The 19,826-nt window shown below is 39.5% G+C and overlaps 1 protein-coding gene and 1 long non-coding RNA gene across 3 annotated transcripts in view; one reads left to right on the forward strand and one right to left on the reverse strand.

Moving 5' to 3' along the window:
- Positions 1–19,826, reverse strand: part of LOC144048747 (glucosamine-6-phosphate deaminase 2) — a 267,445-nt gene that overhangs the window by 83,704 nt on the left and 163,915 nt on the right. The window lies entirely within an intron of this gene.
- LOC144048338 (uncharacterized) lies at positions 12,148–19,476 on the forward strand. Of its 2 annotated transcripts, none has more exons than XR_013293329.1 (2): positions 12,148–12,952; positions 15,586–19,476. It is a non-coding gene; the product is annotated as an uncharacterized LOC144048338 (long non-coding RNA). The 2 variants fall into 2 exon arrangements; XR_013293324.1 differs by lacking the exon at positions 12,148–12,952 and adding an exon at positions 12,959–14,329.

A 19,826-nucleotide genomic window follows, 5' to 3' on the forward strand; every position in this document is an offset into this window, starting at 1 on the left:
TTCTCCAAAGTGGGAAGGCCATCATCAAGTGCTGCTGACCACGCCGACGGCCATAAAGATTGAAGCAAGGAGCACTTGGATGCATCTTACGCATTGTAAAAAGGTCATCTCAACCGACAAACCCAACAGGGAGGGTGAGCGAAAGTCTGATTCAAAGGTGGGAGCAGATATATAGAATCTGAAAATACCTGCGGTCAGTGAAGTTTTCCAAGACGCCTAACCTAATTAGGGGTTCTCGGTCGACATGGCTATTGCGTGGATAAGATTTGGGGTGCTATGTTGTGTGGTCTTTGTGACCGTGAAGGCTATTCATTCACCAAATTTTTGATTCTTTGATAGATGCAACTGGTGGTTGTGCATTGGTGTCTCTGCAGTTACCGGTGTTTATTTTTCCATCCACACTGGGGGATATTCAGAGAGCAGTTTCAGCTCATGATCCCCTCCACCATCTCTCAAGAAAGCGACGTGCTGGACCAACCTATTTGGATGCAATTGGAGTTCCTCGCGGCGTTCCGGATGAGTATAAGTTGGCAAATCAAATTGCAGCGGGGTGGGAATCTATTTTCATATGGGTCACACCCAACAAAAATGTAGACCGAATCAACTACATCCATTACAATGTACAAAAATTGGGGAATTATACTGAAGAAGGATTTATAGCTGTCAGAGAACAATTGGCTGCAACATCACTCATGGCGTTCCAGAACCGCATTGCGGTCGACATGCTACTGGTAGAGTGAGGTGGCGTTTGCGCTATGTTTGGGGACCAGTGTTGTACATTTATACCAAACAACACATCTCCAGATGGGTCCTTCACGAGAGCCATTGAAGGCCTGCGCACCCTGAATCGAAAGATGAAAGAACACTCAGGTGTGTCCACCTCAGCATGGGACGAGTGGTGGAAAAAAAAAAGTTTGGCAAATATAAAAGTTTGGTATTTTCTGTCATGATTTCTATGACTCTGTTCACCTCAATTCTTGTGCTGTGTGGATGTTGTTGTATTCCCTGCATTCGCGCATTACTCGTCCGACTTGTCTCAACCGTCGTCGCTCCCACAAATTCTAAATTACAAGAGATGTACCCTTTGCTTATTTCTGCAAATTGTGGTGATGGAGGGGACACTAATGACCAAACCAATGATGAGATAATTTCTCCTGCCGTCCTATTTTACACACCTTAAAACTTAAAACATAAAAAGGGGACATGATGGAATGTTTAAGTTTGTCATCCAGTAAATGATTCAACTAAATAAAACCTTTAAATCAAAGTTCTTTTGATGACAAAATTTTTGGAGGCAAATGTAGAATAAACAGGAGGGAAATGTAAGAATTATTTTGGAGGATTATTATACATTTGCCGTGTTGAAGTGAATTGCCTCTTGGGAAACACAGGTCAACGTAATAGTGTAGTAATTTCTGTTTATGATTGCTATGTATTGCAAAGGAGTGTTATTGTATTTGGTGAAGTTGCAAGTGGACGACTCAGCTGCCGAGTGGGGACAACTGATAAGAAGACGTGACGCACGTGAACGCCAGGGCCCCCTGGACTTGCATGCCGTACCTAGAGAGTGTGAAGTGAGATAGGAGTTGTTTTTCTCTTTCTGTCATGTAATCAGATGCCCCGATTAGTACATATAAGGGGACTATTTGAATGATGAACCAAGAGAGACTCTGTACCGATCAAACTAAGGCTGCAGTTTTCTCTTCCTCATGACCAATCATGAGTAATAAATTTGGAACCAGATGCTTCTTCTCTCTTTATTTGATAAATGTCTACATCTGAACCTGACAGAAATTGAAACAGAATATTTCTTTCTATTTAATTATAACTGTTTTGATTTAGTTATGACTATTTAGAATTGGACAAAATTGCTTTGAACTACTCAGTATAGTTTTGATGTGACAATTCAAATGTTTAAAGGGTGAGTCTCCTACAGGCTAGATGAGATGGGAGGAGGTGAATGTGTGTTAATTAGACCCTTTGTTCTGAGAGGCTGAAAACTCTGTGTTTTTCCATCGTGGGTCAGAGAGCGGGGAGCATGGTTGACCAAATGTATTGAGACAGTGTGACAATTGGGGGTGGAGTCATGTAACTTTGGGAGGTGACGTTTGGAAGGACAAAGGATATTAGCTACGGAGGGGGCAGGAAAACTTTACAGTTGAGAGATACAAGATGGCGCGGGTTGGCGACTATTTCTCCTGTCCGGCTATGTCATGAATAAATGTGAAGAAATGCCTGAATTCACTGATCTCATGTATGTTTATTAATCAACGGCATGAACACGCAAATGGTAAGAATCCTGCCATTTGCAACAGTACAAAGATAAACAACAGAAGTCACTTGATGTAAGTCAAGTACATAGAGTCAGTTTATGTCCCGAATTATGTAGACTTTAGATTAATTATGAGCGGCAGGATTCTTGAGGATAATACCGATAGTGACCGCTGGAGGGCACTGTTATACCGTGTAACTTCCAAAAACACATGGCTGATTTCTGTGGATAGACCAGACCATTAAAGATGGTCTGGGGACTGATAAGATATCTTATCGCTAGTTTGCTTGCTAAACAGGCGTTCAGGTCTCGGTAGGCGCTGAGGTATGCGTTTCCTGCGTGTTGTAAAAACGAAATCCAGTCCCTGCTGGAGGGAAATTCAAAGAGTTTTTCCTTTTTTAACTGTCTCTGGTTGGTTTGAGAACGCACAGGGTTGAGGCTTGCACACACATTCCCCAGGGGGAAGTGTTTGAAAAGGCAAATAAGAAAAAAAAATTGAGGGTGACGGGTAATATTCGTTACAATATACAGTTCAGTTAGTTTTCTTTATAGTCCACTTTTAGGACTTGTACTGTCCTGGGGGGGGGGGGGGGGTAAATAAATAAATTAAAACTATATATGTATGGATACTGAAGGAATTATTTGATTACTATATTACGTGTAATCTTTGCGTGTTCCAAATAATTGCATTGAGATCTGATGAAGAAGTTTTCTTTGCAAAACATTTATTTAGAAGCTTCTAAAGACACAGTCAGGACACCCACACCTCCATGCAACGTGGGGCCCCAAGTGTGTAACAGTCTACAGAACATCAATTCATTTATAAACAAAAGATAAAAGGTTCCTCTTCCCGCCTCTTGATTGAACAAAGGACAGACATGTCGACTTCTAGTTGAACAAAGGTGTAATGTTGATGGTAAACAGACATTTTTATACAGTTCCCCTTCTTGATTGGGGGAACAGATGCAATCAGGATCTGACCCCAGACCTTCAGTCCCTAATGACAAGAGACTCTGACAACATCATGCACATTCCCCTCTTCAACAGCTTTGAGGGTACGAAGTTCAAATAAAGTTCACAAAATCACCATCTCACTGTGTTCTTTTAAACACTCATGATTATATCACATCTATATGCCTATAAGTAAATTCAAAAACAGCAAAACTATAAATTGAAAATGTTAAATGTCTTCAATACATGTACATGCTGAATGGTGTCCCCTGTGTAATGACGAAGTTCTGTAAATGATTATCACATTGATTCTACGTTTTCCCAAACTCCTCAGAGCAGTAATGTCTATGCATTAGGTCAACCCAATAAAATGAGGATGAACTGCAGAATGTGTCAGAAAGGGCAGGAGGTTGTGATCTTTCCAGTCTCTATTCGTTTCTCCTCGCAAGTAAGAAACCCAAGAGTTTTGTCTTCTCATCCTTGTGTCTGTGTATTTTAAATGTCTTAGGTGGTGTGAACCTGACAACAATTCAATGGGATTTGGACTGATCAAAACTTGAATAAACTGAAATAACTTAATTTATATATGGTTTACAAATGTACAACAATTCAATCTCCACTAATTTTTCTTTGAACTTTAATAAAACAGGATCCGTTGCACTGTTTGTCAGTCAGGAGAAACCTCCACCTCCCCGTCGTTGTGGTGCATGTTTCAGGTGTTGAGAGGCACAATGCCTTATGTAGCCCTCCGTTGCTGCAGCATCAAACTTCATGACGCCATCTGCACGAGTAGAAAATACAATACAAGTGAATGGAGGCAATCAGCAGTAGGGCTGAACGATTAATTGCATTTTCAATTAAATCGCTGTTTGACAAATCACGATTACGTAATTGTAAAAGGCTGCTATTTAAATGCCCATTGAAACGTAGCGGAAGGAGAGAAAGAGGGAGGGGAGCAGGAAAGCCACCGCTGTAACTAAAGCCTGGCGCCATAAGTGCATGTAATTTTGGTGAGGTTTTTTTTGTCGCATGAGACCTTGAGACGAGTGTCTACTAACATGTTTAATCTGTTTGATCTTGGTTTTAAACACCAGTTTTAAAATCGCTGCATTGGCTCCCTGTGTGCTTCAGGAATTATTTTAATTATTATTTGGGAGCGCTGCAGCTGGTATCCATCCTTGCAAAATTACATTGGAGATGGAATCTGTGTGAGAAAGGTAGTGGTGAATTTTGAAGTCGTTTGGTTGGACGCGAAGTCTCTGATTTCGAATTTTACCACGGTGTTTGAACTGTACACGTACGTTGTGGCGGAAGCATTGTTTACGGAAATGCTGTCACGTTGGATTATACGCAATTGCTTAGGAAGTCAGTTTGGGAAACATTTTGTTTTTACAAGACGAGAGAAACTTGGAGAATTGATTTAGAGTCCATGTATATGGGTGTTATTATACGCAATTGCTTAGGAAGTCAGTTTGGTAAACATTTGGTTTTTACAAGACGAGAGATACTTGGAGAATTGATTTAGAGTCCATGTATATGTGTGTTATTATACGCAATTGCTTAGGAAGTCAGTTTGAGAAACATTTTGTTTTTACAAGACGAGAGATACTTGGAGAATTGATTTAGAGTCCATGTATATGGGTGTTATTATACGCAATTGCTTAGGAAGTCAGTTTGGGAAACATTTTTGTTTTTACAAGACGAGAGATACTTCAAGAATTGATTTAGATTCTTTGTATATGTGTATTTAGCTGAGAGGAAAACCGTTTTAACGAGAGGTTCTTGGATGAATTTGAGGTTAAGATTACAGAGTTCCAAAGCGGTTAGTACGCCCGCAGTTACGGAATCGTAATAGGTCCTTGAATAAGATATATTTACTCAGCTTTTGGAAAACAGATTGACATGAGCGGATTTAATACGCCGCTTTGAGAGCAATCGAGAGGTCTTAGAGTGATTGGATATTAATATTCTTAGACAAGATTGTTCAGCTGAAAGGAAAACAATCATCCGGATTTTTACTTGTTTTTGTGTGTCGCAAAAGGGACATTTCATGTTTGTTTGTCTTTTGTACAATAATCGGACGTCATTATTATTATTTTAAGAGGGCAGAGATCATGATATTTGTTTGTGTGTATTCCATGTTTGTCTAGTACAATTGTCTGATGTCATTTATTATTTTTACGGGGGCGCGATGAGCTATTTTGTTGACTAATAATAGTGTATTATAAGTGAGACGTCACTGCATTTATAACTATTAATACGACTTAAATATAATAATGACTATAATATAATAAGACCCGAATGCACTTTCACTTCATGAGAAAAACATGAAGTTGCTAACGCATGCGCAGTACCTGTCGGAGCCATGCCTACGGAAAAAGACGTGAAATTAAAGACGAATTAAACGAGTGGATGTACAGTTGCTGTGAAAAAGGTTTTTTCCCACCGTTACAATCTACATGCGCTGAACGAACTCATACGAGACACATCTGTAATTTCTTCGAGTGGCAGAAAAGCGAAACATGATTGTGGATTCGTGGATAAAATGATGAATAATGCTAGCTTTGGGTATTTCTGTGAAGTTATAACTATTTATATAACTTTAATATAGTAATAACTGGACAGGTTGATGTTTAATATAAATTACGGGTGCGCTTTTAATCTGAAAAACCGAATGTGTTGACCTGATAGTACTTCCGCTAGACGACTTGAGAAGCTTCCGGGGTTTGTAATCGGCCGTTGATCGTTAAACAATGACGTGAAATGTATTTAATATTGAACTATTGGATTTAAATTTATTGTGGAAAAGGTTAGTTTACTCCAATAAGATCTGGGGTTTGTTTGATGTCTTTAAAGGCGGCAGTTTAACTGTATATGTACGTAACCGGCTGTCCCCACACCACCACCATATGTCCTCCCTGGATTGAGGCTGGAATTTATGACCCACATCTGTTGCGGAAATGCAGTGAGTGGTGTGATTTAGTTTTCCCAATTGTTCCCCAGTACCTGACATTTTAATACATGAAAAATCACCATCCGCAACTTTATTTGAAAAAAATAGGTTTAGTATCTTGCCAATCAACCAGTGGATAAACTTTATCCCATTTAGAGCATTTAATCATTGGGGACAGTTTTATTCATCAGTTCCATTACACATTTATCCTCTATTTTAGCAGGAATTACCCTCAATAAAGGTCTTGGGCCCACACATACGACACAATCTTCTCCCGAAGCATGTGCTGCCTCATTTGCTAACAGTAGCCAATTATTACTGCCACCAGACAGACCCGTTGTAGCCCGAAACCATTCAACTACACCATCAATTTGGAAACTAAAAGCTTCCACCCCAGACTCCATTGTGTATTTAGTCATTTTAGGTTGTTCTGTTTTACTCATAGTTTTATCAATGCAAATTAAAATTGGAAAATATGGATCAGTTCCAGAGAACCATGCCCACAGCATTAGGCCATAACAAAAAGTGTTGTTTATGGTTACATTAGGTGGCCGGATATTACCTTCAGGAAGAACAAAACTTAATTCGAATTGACCTCCCATTCTACGCAATGTTACTCTCTTGCTAAAGAAAACTGCCTCCCCGCTGGAACCTGACGGCCAGTATCGGCCACTTTGGGTGGTAATCAGTGAACTCCAATCTAGTCGTAAAACACTTCCTGTCAAATACCACCAGTACTTGAGCCAAAGGCCCCCCTTCGTCGGCCCTCCTCCACTATATCCCTTAAAAGATTTAATGGGGAGTTTGACAAATGTGTTTGTGTTAGGAGCAACGGTCAGGACAATTGAGTTATTATACGCCCAGGACATTATCCATGGAATTCGGGGAGAAACAACATTTCTTTTATCACGGTGTGTAGAATTCAAACTCGCGTCAAGGGGCTTAATGAAAAACCAAATTGGCGCAACAATTAATATGAGGAAAATCATCACAATGCAGCAATTAGTAGCAGAGTTCTTCTTCGAAACCATCTTGAGAAGAAGTTCTTTGTTGAAGGAGAAGGATGTTTGTCAGTCGTTGGTTGATTTTTTTTTTTTTAGAAGAAGAAGAGGCGCTGTCAGCCTCTTTCCGAACCCTGGCTCACTGCCAGAGATCCAAGGAATTCGTCACGGGATTTCCTTCCCAGTGTGACTCTATCGTTGTGAATTGATGAAAAGGGGCATGTGACTCAATCACCATTGAGTGATTTTCCCCTTTTAAACAGCAGGTTGACACTGGATCAGCTTTTCCAGGCGAATCAACTGCAACGATGCCCAGGGAAAAGGCACCTCAATGAATCTCCTTTCAGCAACCTCCTCCGCATGCAGATCCCCCCCCTTGGACAGCTTGTCAGATAGACACTGGAAACGGCGTGTTTTGGATCCGTCAGATGGCTCCAACTGGTGTGGGCGTAGATCATCAGATTGTTGCCTTTGGTGGCAGCGTTGAGCCAGAAACAGCCGGCCTGGTAGAGGAGAGATGATACCAAGTATCCCCTCTTCGATACAAGCGCACCGCACAGGATGTACGTTCTTTCACCTTGAATGGACCTAACCACCTGGGGGCAGACCATTTACGTTTAGTCACCTTCAACCACACATATTCACAATCATTTATTTTTGAAGGAACATCTGTGTGGTTATCTGTTAGCTTGGAGAATGTAGATACTATCTCCTTAATTACTTCGGGCCTCGCAACGTGTGACTCCCCCAGCGGAACATTGGGGGCGGGAAATGGCCTGTTTTTGTGACCCTCAAAAGGAGTCCAGCCTTTAGCTGAATTTAACGACATGCGCACATTCATCAATGCGACAGGAAGAGCTTGCAGCCAGTTCAATTTTGATGAAGCTAGTGCTTTCGCCAATTTTTCTTTAATAGTTCTATTCATTCGTTCAACTTGTCCCTGTGATTGAGGATGATAAACAGAGCCAAATGTATGTTTCAGCCCCAATGCTTTTTCAACTTCTTGTAAATGCTTATTCCTAAAATGACTGCCATTGTCCGACCGAATTTTCCTGGGGAACCCATGTGATGGTATGTAATGATTAATTAAATGTTTTACCACAACCTCTGCTGTTTCAGACTTACAGTGATATGCTTCCGGCCATCCGGAAAAGGAATCCACAATTACCAGTAAATACCGGTAACCTTCTATTGGCTTTAACATATCAGTAAAATCCATTGAAATCACTTGTCCCGGAGCTGTGACTTCAGGATCGTGAGTGCCCGGAGGGGGTTTGGTTGTGGGCAAACAATTGAATTTATTACAAACACTGCAGTCCTGCAGTTCACTTTTCACGATCTGTTTCATGTAGGGATGAGACCAATTTTGTAGCCTCCTCAAAGTTTCATCTATACCAACATGGCATATTCCGTGGGCTTCAGAAATGAGGATTTTTAAGTGTTTCTGTGGTGGGATATATTTACCTTCTCTCAGCCAGATACCTGCCTCATCTTGTTTCGCTCCTTTTGCAAGCCAAACACTCTTCTCTTCCGGGCTTGCATCCAGCTGCCACTGTTTAATTGTTTCTGGAGTTATTTCTTGTCTGTCTCCTAATTTACCTTCGCTCACCACAAGTTGAAGTTCTGGGCTGTATCCGGCCACGTATTTCGCAGCTCTGTCTAAGGAATCATTCCCTACTGAGACAAAATCATCATTTTTTGAATGCCCTTTACATTTGATCACCGCTACTTTTTTTGGTAATAATAATGCATCCATTAAATCAAAAATGTCTTGTTGGTGTTTAATGGGAGTCCCAGAAGCAGTCATAAAGTCATTTCTCAGCCATTCTGTGATGGCAGTATGTAAAACAACATGAGCATAAGCTGAGTCAGTATAAATGTTCACAGTCTTATCTTTTTCTAGTTTTAATGCTGAAGTCACGGCGATGATTTCTGCCCATTGAGCTGATTGTGGCCCTGTGAGTCTCTTTGCCACTTTCAGTTCAAAAGTTGAACCTGTCATCTGCGTTACTGCAATCCCTGACTGAAGTCCGTTATCACCCTTAAAGCAACAGCCGTCCGTAAATAACGTCAAGTCTGGGTTGTCAAGTGGGATGTTGTAAAAGTCATCCCTCAGTGAGTTGTCTTGTAGAGTTCGCTGAGTGCAGCAGTGCAGTTGACCTTCGAGAAGACCATCCGCCATATTTCTTCCTTCGTGTATAAACAGAATGTGAGGCTGTGTCAAAACGGACTCAATCTTTCTCTGCCTCCCTCCCGTCATCGTGAAAGCTTGGCTAGTCACATATAGTACCGTACTATGTGATGTTCGTACCGTTAACGGATGATGTAACACAATATGAGACGTTTTCTGAATCAATCGTGCTAATGCAGAAGAAAATGTTGCACACACATGATGACGCTTCTCATATTTTTCAAGAGGTGTTGATGCGTATAGACAGACTTGTCTGTTGCCATCCACCGTTTTCTGGAAAAGTACAGCTGATACACTTGATGACTTTTCAGAAACATCCAAATAAAACATCCTAGTGTAATCAGGAACGACAAGAGCCGCGGCTGATGACAAAAATTGTTTTAGCAGGACAAAAGAAGTCTCAGCATTTTGGGTCCAATCAAGTACATGTGACAGATTTCTTATTCCTTTCTCATTCACCAACTGTGTGAGGGAATGAGTCAGTTCTGCAAAATCAGGAACATGATGTCGAGAGTAATTGCACAATCCCAAAAAGGAACAACATCTGCTTTACATTTGTTGGTTTGGGATGGTGCAAGATGTCATCTTTATGTGACGGAGAAAATACCTGTTCCATGTTTTGATATGAGACGTCCCAAAAAAGCAACCTGTGGTCGGGCAATTTGGAGTTTGTCCTTGGAGCATTTCAAGCCGAATTTAGCCAGGTGGCTCAATAGGAGCTGTGTAGTTTGAAGGCAAGACTCCTCGGACGGCGCAGCCAGGAGCAGATCGTCTACATACTGCACCAAGAGAACATCATTAGGGAGTTGTAAATTTGACAGCAGCTGTCTTAGGGAAGCATTAAAAACTCCGGGAGATAACACAAATCCCTGAGGCAGACGGGTATAAGAATAACACGTAAATGCAAAATACTTTTGCATAGACGCGTCAAGAGGGATGCAAAAAAATGCATTCGCCAGATCAATGCAGGTAAAATGAGTGTGCAAAGGACTGATTTGTGACAGCGCAGAATGAGGATTTGGCACCGGCAAGGCCGGTGTCAAAACTTTAGAATTTATAGCCCTTAAATCATGCACCATGCGAAATTTACCAGTATTCTTTTTTTCTACTGGGAGAATAGGAGTATTGTAGTTAGACCTATCAATTTTGCAAAGAACTCCCGCTTTTAGCAATCCATCAATTGTTTCTGAGATGCCAGCTTTTCCGTCAGGCTTCATTTTGTACTGCGGCACCCAAACGGAGTCGTTTGTCACTTCAAAAGTTACCCGAGCAACGTCACATAAGCCCACATCTGTCGAGTATGTGGACCAGAGTGCATCAGGCAAGGTTTTTAACATGTCACCAGCAAAGTCGCTATCAGACGTCTCTCTTCCATGATGCCGATCTAAAAGCTGATGCTCTAAAACAGACATTGGAGCAAACATGTCAGATTTAATCCAATAGGCATCAAGTGATTTTGAATACAGCAAATCCGAGTGTATTGAGCATTGCCAATCAGTTGCTTTTGTGCATGCGAGGACAAATGGACCCAAATCTTTTGCCGTGTGCTGGGATGACACCCTCAGTGATATATGAGGATGGCATGCCGGCACAGATTTGTCAGGTGGTTCTGTCATTACATACCATTGAGCTTGTTCCTCAGTCAGATTCACAGAAAATGCAACACCGGGCCTTCCTGAGAACAGATAACCTACCCGCAATTCCCATGTGTCGCCAACAACTTTCTGGAAGGCTTCACTGTACATGTCATCTCCTGTCCTGTCATAATATAGAGTACAATGCATACAATCTGATACAACATCATATGTTCGGAGGTTACTAACCCAACGGGACCATTTTGACCAAAAATTCTCAGCATCCCTCCAGCTGGAGGAATCAGTGTCAATCTTTGCCCAGTAGATCTCAGCCGAGACACAGGACATGGCGTGTTGAGGTATCACAGGCAGCTGGGAGGAGACTTCAGAGGTAGTGGCTCTGCCGCAGTAGAAGGTATTTCCATCTGGGAATTTTAGCGAGAGTCCTTTCGATCCACACTGGATCAGTGGCGCAGTTTTTATGAGCAGATCCCGTCCCATTAGATTCACAGGACAGTTGGGTGCATAGACGAACACATGCAGGAAAGTTTGTGTATAACATTGAGTTTGTATAGGGCTCGTCAAATTCAGGACAGTTTTTTCTCCCTTGAATCCAACCAGCGAAATGCCATTTTCTGTGAGCTTGCATTCTGGCGGCAATGTCATTATGGTAGAATGTCGTGCTCCTGTGTCCACCATAAATGATAGAGTCGTGCCCCCTACCTTGATATCAAGCATCGGTTCTGCGAGAGCAGATTCAGGGCTCAGTCATTGCGGATATTGCCCACCAGTTGGCGGCAGGAACTCCTGGTTGGGAACAGAGGAATATTGTTGTCGTGGCGCTGACAAGCCACGTGTAGCACCACGCCCCCTCTGGTGAAAGAAGCCACGGCCTCTCCGCCTTCCACTTTGAGGTCCTCTTTGCATACGCCGACCTCTGCCCCTGATACCTGATTCCTCCTGGCAAGTGTTTGCCCAGTGGCCTGGTCTTCCACAATTATAGCAAGAATTCCGATCATATGATGCTCCATTCTGAAACATAATCAAATCTGATCCAACAGTATTAGGGGATGACATGTCCACAGAAGCCGAACTCACAAAGTCCTCCTCTTTTTTCTTCAAAGTTTGTAATTGTAGCATTGTCAATTGTAATTCAGTATTCTTACGTTTTTCATTTTTTGATTCGATATCTTTTGCATACTGAAAGATATAATAACATTTTTAATACCTAAATTTATATACCAACTATTGTTACACATATGAACATTTTAATTTTCCATATTAACCTTTGAATTAGAAATCTTGTGTCTCAGCAGGGCACATGATGTTGACCTCGTATGCTCTAACCTTAAGCTTGAACGACGTTGTTTTGTCTAAAAAGTTCCTTCTCCGCACTTCTTTGCCAAAACACATTTGGCTCTCACAGTCTGCCTAGACACTGATTGGGCCAGAAATTCGTTGTTTTAAATACACGCACATCTCACCAATGAAAACAGAATTCGTTTTGAAATAATACACATACACATATATTATTGTCTCTATCAGTTATGTCCAGTTCGGGTTGTTTTGCGAGATATTGTTTTGGGGAAGTCAGACCCTTCAACTATGTCCCAGTTTATGCACCAAATTTGCCCCTGAACGTTTGTTTACATTAGACTTCGTCTTGCCACCTCCTTTGGAAAAGTACTGGCCGAAATAATCAGAGGGGCGGATTTTAAGAAACTATATATAGCGTCTGCAACCCGGAAGAGGGGACACATTCTGACGCTCAGAAATTCCACGTTCTTAAGTGATGTACCTGAGTGTTGAATGTTCCAAGAGATCTCTTGTTTGATTAAAAATCATTTTTGCAAAGAATGTATTTTTCTTACAACAACTCACCCTCATATTTGAACACGCAAGGAGGACAAAATACCTCCTAATCTTTCAATTGGCGACCACCGACGTTTCGACAGTTTCCAGCGGGGCGTTCAGGGACGGGCAGAATTCTACGGCCACATAATAATTAAGGTAAGTGGACAAATGAATCCACGTTTTAGGAATTCTGTCTGTTTCAGGGCGCGGCGGCTGGTAAATTCGTCGTGTAAAATTATTTTGAGGCTGGAGTCTGTGTAAGAAAAATAGTGATGAATTTTGAAATCGTTTGCTTGGACGTGAAAGTCCCAGATTTCGGATTTTACCACGGTGTTTGAACTATACACGTGGTGACGTGGTAGTGTATGCGGAAATGCGCAGATGATATGCGATCTTTTTGGAGTTATAAAGATTAATAACGATCGCTTGTAAGTCAGTCTGGGAAACATTTTGTCTTTACAATTTGGTTTTTACAGACGATAGATACGTAGATAATTGATTTGAAGTCTGCGTATATGAGGTTAAGATATAAGTAAGTTGTTGAAGTTGAGAGTAAATCAGCTGGGGAAACATTATTGTTGTAACCAAGCGGTAGATGTATGGGCATTGGTTTTACGTCCATACATATTTAAGTTGAGAGAAGTCGGCTCAAAAAGCATCTTTGTCTTGATCCCTGCCTGATGCGCGGGAGAGACAAACACTTTGTTTTTATGAGTAATAGATTCTTGGGTAATTAGATAACGAAGATCCTTGAATAAGTGTTGCCGATTAAAGCTGCGGGAGGATCGACTGCTTCATTTTCTAGGGACAAAAGACTCAACTTATGGAAGTCAGATTGACATAAAACGGACTTAATACGCCGTTTTAAGATTAATCGATAGGTCTATGAATAATTGGATATTGACATTCTTAGACAAGATATAAGAGATAAGATGTATTGACTCAACTCGTGTAAGTCGGGCTGACTAAAGCATATTTGATACGACGCTTTAGATCAAGCCAATAGGTCTATTGAATATTCGTGATTAAAATTCAAAGACAAAGAAACTGTTGAAGCTGGGGTAGCGCAGTTGACATCCGGATATTTATGTGTTGATATGTCGTACAAAACGACATGTCTTGTCTGTCCGTTGTGTGTATGCCGTCTGATCGGTGAAGAAACTCTAACGTTACGGTAAAATCTTAAAGGGACCGCGACGAGAACAGTTGATTAATTCTGTTATAAGTGAGACGTCACTTCATTTAAATATTAATACAACTGAACTATGATAATTTACAATATAATATAATATAATACAAATCAATAAGCTATAAAATACCTGAGTTAATAATTAAGACGAAACATGGACACTCTATTTGAACTCAAAACACAGTGGTTTGACCCGAATGGGATTCCGTTGAGTTTAGATGGGATGACGCTGGATAAACAAATTGGGAACGCATGCGCTGTGGCTATAGGGATTTTACCTACAAAGGCTAAACGAGAAACAAAAAAAGAACTTTGCGACTGGATGCAAGACGGCTGTAGAAAAGGTTATTTTCCGTCATTACAATCTGCAGTGTGTCTAATCTCTTTGATGAAGAACGTTGAACTTGCATGTGTGAAAAAACGTCACGAACTAGATGAGCTGGTGCAACACACATCTGTAATTTCTTCGAGTGGAAGAAAAGCCAGAAATGATCGAAAGCTTGTTGACAAAATAATGAATAATGCTAGAATACTAGCTTTAGGTATTTTTGTGAAGTTATAACCATTTATATAACTAAATAATGATATAAGACTAAATGATTTGACCTGATATGACTTCCGCTAGTCGGAATTAAAGCTTCCGGATTAATCATACCGTTTAAATAATGACTTAAAATGTAATTAATATTGAACGACGGGACTTGATTATATTGTGAAAAAGGTTAGTTTATTCTAATAAGATATGGCATTTGTTCGATGGTTTTAATGACGGCAATTTAACTTTGAATGTGCGTACACGGCGACCGCCCGTTAATAATGTTATGAGTGTATGTAATTTTATATCGAGGAGAGTCCCGGACGTATCTTTAAGAAAAGTGTATTGAAAAAATGATTAATACTGAAATGTTGCTTTGCAAATAAAATAACTGTATAATACAAATTTATGTAATAAAACAAATTAAGCCGTTTAATAAGCGCTAAACGGGATAAATTAATTAGACGGTAAAATTACTAATAAAACTTCTAACGCTAAAACCCGCAATTGTCTGCGTTAAATAATTGAACGACATTATATAAATTGTTGCCGTAACTGATTTTATAAGCCCCTTACATAAATTTCTTAAGCACTAATGTTGAATACTTAAACTGGCTTCAAGAGTGCAAATACGTCATATTTAAAAATTATGTTTGCTATAAAACGAACGAATATTAATACACAAATAACATAGAGAGGTATAGTTTTAAGATATTATAAAATTTAGATGCATGTCTTATGCTTGTAGAGCATGGGTGGCTTTGACTGATTGTAGTTGCTATGACTCATTCCCTTTCTCGGGTTAAAAAATGCCAACAGCCATCAATCTTTGTAATGAGGTCAAATAAAATGTTTTTATAAAAGGTAATGTTAATTGTGTGATTGTTTTAGATTAAATAGTTTAGTCTCTACTCTTATTTTAATAATAATAATAATAATAACTAAAAACAAATAACTTGGATGGCAATTAATGTGGAATAATTCTTATATAGATGATTGTTTTTTCCCTTATGATTTTGTTTGTGCGCGAGAACATTGTTTAATAAATTTTAAATATCTTTTCAGAATCAGGAGACACACCCATTAAGGACAATTGGGGTCGCACCAAAGTGCCATGTTCCGGTCCTGGGGATGAAGTAATGTGTTAATTATAATTTAAAAGGAGTTTTTTATTTATTTTTTTCTCCGACGTTTATAAATAGAAAGTAATTTTAATCTCTCCTGAATATATTTAACCTTTGAATTCGACATTTGAAGTCTCATTACAAACAGACTGGGGAAGCTATCTGGAAGAAACACATTTTTGACATAATTTGAGGTGCTATGTAATTAAAATCATTCCTGCTTTGACGTTTGACCAAAGGCTGACTTTACGGGCTGCGGCCTCCATTGAGAAAACATTAATTGAAAACTACACACTTATTAATTAACTATATTTGTAAATTGTTAGAGTATATCTGTCCTATTTTATCCTAAGTATTATTTATGAAGGTATGCAAAACATATTAAATTAAATATTGTAAACCATAACAAATATTGACATATAATTAGCAATTATTTAAAATTGTAAAGTTTCATTGTTTTAATTATTATTTTTTATTATTTTTATTTTTATTTAATTTTTTTAATAAAAGAAGTTTTTGGTTTTAATATTTACTGACATGTTATAACCTAAATACTGTTGGGGCAGATTTTAGTGTTTTCAGTCGAGTGAGGATTATTGGTCAAGGGTCATTATTTCGGAACAAAGTCAACTGGCGGGACACAGACCTCTTTAAAACCCCCACCCACAGAGAAACTGCAACTGCCACCTGTCACCACCACCAGCAGGGCGGTGGAAAAAGATGCCGCCATACCTGACTACACCTGCAGCCTGCTAACGCCAGATGGAAGGGCGGAGATTCCTGCCGACTATTGCCACAAAGACTGTGCCATCATATACAAATGTGAAAAAAGAAAAACTGCTCCACTGCCAAATGAACTGTTCTATGAAACTGCTCCAAATATTCTGCACAAGCGTCTTCAAAGCGTTCCTGCGTCCAGAACTGTCCTACGAAAGAACTATGCCATACGAAGGCCACACCCAACAAACAATGCTCTCTTTGAATTGCTGATACCGGGCCATATGATTTGACGCTGACTGTTTGCACTGAAATCTATATTTTGACATGGGTAGGGTTATAACATTTACAGTAAAACATTTGGTAAATTTAACTAATTGATTGACAACATTTTATATATACAAATTTTTTATATTTTAAAAACTTTTTGATGTCTATTTTTGATTTGATCTGATTTGTTTATTTTGCTATTTTAAAACAGTCAGTTTTTTGGACAAACATCAAACAGGGGGACTAGTAAGCTTAATGGTAATATTAAAACTAAGGGCAACTTTATGTATTGATAATATTTGATTTTTTGTTAAATTTATTGGTTAAGCTACAATATTTTAAAGTACAAAAGATAATATTGGTAAATTTAAAGTTTCAGAAATTGAAAACAGCTAATATGAATATAGATAAGATATAATTTATTTGAACCTTAATTATTATATTTTATTTTTTAAAACTTGGTCTTTTGATATTTTCCCAAATTCTCTTTTCAAATTTAAACACTGGCTTGGGATGCATTGTTGAATTTACTGGTTAAATATAAACTTTTTCCCCTCTTTTTAAAATAAATACACAAGCTAAATTTAGGTACTGCAAAACTTTATATATTAGTCTGAAAAATTCTCTAAAGCGATCTTTTTCAGAAGGGGGAATTATTAGTTGGTCTGGGTATGTCATTGCGAAATAAAAAATAAATATAAAATTAAAAGTTAGTCTTAATATGATAATTAGAGATAGTCCGTGAGAACGAATTTTATAGGAGGACCTTGGGGAATTTTTTGGACCATGGAGAAGGAGTAAGTTTCGGCAGAGACGACAAATTAAGGTGAATATGTTCCATTTCTATTTTTATTAATCCCTGGGGCCCTGGGGGAAGTTGTTATTTTTTGATTTTATTATTGAGGCGAAAGTTGCATTTGTTTAATGGCCGGAAGCACATTTGACATGCTATATCTATAACAATAAGTATTATAATAACATATTTTAATAATCACATTCTGTAAACAAAATTGGCCTTGTCAGATTTGAACTGGCTAAAAAAGATCTTTATTTTCCTTGCAATCAATGTGCTTAGGTCATTAAAAAACCAGCCAAAGGCTGGATCATAATTGAATGTCACAACATACAGAATTTTTTCCACAGGACGGGCCTGCAGAACTTTACTAAAAATTTACTAACCCCTAACTAATAACACTACCAAAATGCTCTCTCTCAGAAGAAGGGATGTGAATAAAATGTTTATTAGTGACTAATAAAAATGTCCTGCACTCAGACCTGAGGTGATGGAGGGGTCAATCAGTCCAATGACGCCGACACCTGGTTCGTTCAACATCCGGCCTTCAGACCTGCCGGGTCCACTTCCTACTCAACCATTACCTTCAGAGAGACCACTGCTCGAGCCACCTGACCAACTGCTCGAGCCACCAGGGGGAGTCAACAGAGAAACCAGTCGACTGCTGCTTCCAGTGTCAGCTAACGAGCTGAGCATTACCCAATGGAAATAGGAGTAATGTGTCCCTTTTCCCCGGCGTTCCAAAAAAAAATTGAGCCACACTTTCAGGAAACAAACCCCAATTCGATGAATTCCTACATCTCTGGCAGTAGATGTGGGCTAAAGGATTCATCCATCCATTCCCCTGACCGCTTGTCCTCACAATGATTGTGGGGGTGCTGAAGCCGATCCCAACTGGCTTCGGGCAGGAGACAAGGTGCAACCTGGACAGGTTGCCAGCCAAACGCAGAGCTGAAGGACTCTGTTTGAAAAAAACAACAACAAAACGCAAGCAACAAAACCTCCCTAGCCCAAACGACGACAAGTCTTCAATCGCGTCCCGAATTGCACATACACAATGACACTCCTTTTAATCCTTAACTGCCATGCCAATTTCCTGAAATCCCCTGCTACAATTTTTTGACATAATCATAACCCACTGTCTTTATATGTGATATGCTTATTTTGCTGAAAAACCGAAAAAACACAAAAAACTGAAAAAACAAAATATCTTCTGATGAATCACACTGTTTGACATATGACGGGCGTCCTCTCTTGTTAAAAGGGTGTTTTTTCTTCTTCCTGTGTTGCACCTGCTATTATGATGATGAAGATCCCGTGGGAATCCTTTGGTAAAAATGTTTAAATATTTAGTTGTTGGGCTTAGTTAGTGTTTACGTAAGCCCAAAGGGCGGACTGAAAGATATAATAACATTTTTAATACCTAAATTTATATACCAACTATTGTTACACATATGAACATTTTAATTTTCCATATTAACCTTTGAATTAGAAATCTTGTGTCTCAGCAGGGCACATGATGTTGACCTCGTATGCTCTAACCTTAAGCTTGAACGACGTTGTTTTGTCTAAAAAGTTCCTTCTCCGCACTTCTTTGCCAAAACACATTTGGCTCTCACAGTCTGCCTAGACACTGATTGGGCCAGAAATTCGTTGTTTTAAATACACGCACATCTCACCAATGAAAACAGAATTCGTTTTGAAATAATACACATACACATATATTATTGTCTCTATCAGTTATGTCCAGTTCGGGTTGTTTTGCGAGATATTGTTTTGGGGAAGTCAGACCCTTCAACTATGTCCCAGTTTATGCACCAAATTTGCCCCTGAACGTTTGTTTACATTAGACTTCGTCTTGCCACCTCCTTTGGAAAAGTACTGGCCGAAATAATCAGAGGGGCGGATTTTAAGAAACTATATATAGCGTCTGCAACCCGGAAGAGGGGACACATTCTGACGCTCAGAAATTCCACGTTCTTAAGTGATGTACCTGAGTGTTGAATGTTCCAAGAGATCTCTTGTTTGATTAAAAATCATTTTTGCAAAGAATGTATTTTTCTTACAACAACTCACCCTCATATTTGAACACGCAAGGAGGACAAAATACCTCCTAATCTTTCAATACCTTCTCAAATGATGTTTAAGATGACTCAACCACCTTACATGTTCGGCGCCTGGCAAGTCCGGATTGGCCTCCATAGCTTGCACAATTGGTTTGGAGCTCCTTTTAGAATTGCAGACCGAAAAATTTGTGAATACAATACAGAATCGGTCGGCAAGTGTCCAGTCTTTAAAGAGAATTCGACAAGTGCCCGATCAATGAATGTGGCAGCGTCCTCATCAATTTTCTGAGTGAACAACAAATCCGAAATGACAATTTCTGGAATCGGAAATAATTC

Source organism: Vanacampus margaritifer, chromosome 1 (genome assembly GCF_051991255.1).
Source record: "Vanacampus margaritifer isolate UIUO_Vmar chromosome 1, RoL_Vmar_1.0, whole genome shotgun sequence".
Lineage (NCBI taxonomy): Eukaryota > Metazoa > Chordata > Actinopteri > Syngnathiformes > Syngnathidae > Vanacampus > Vanacampus margaritifer.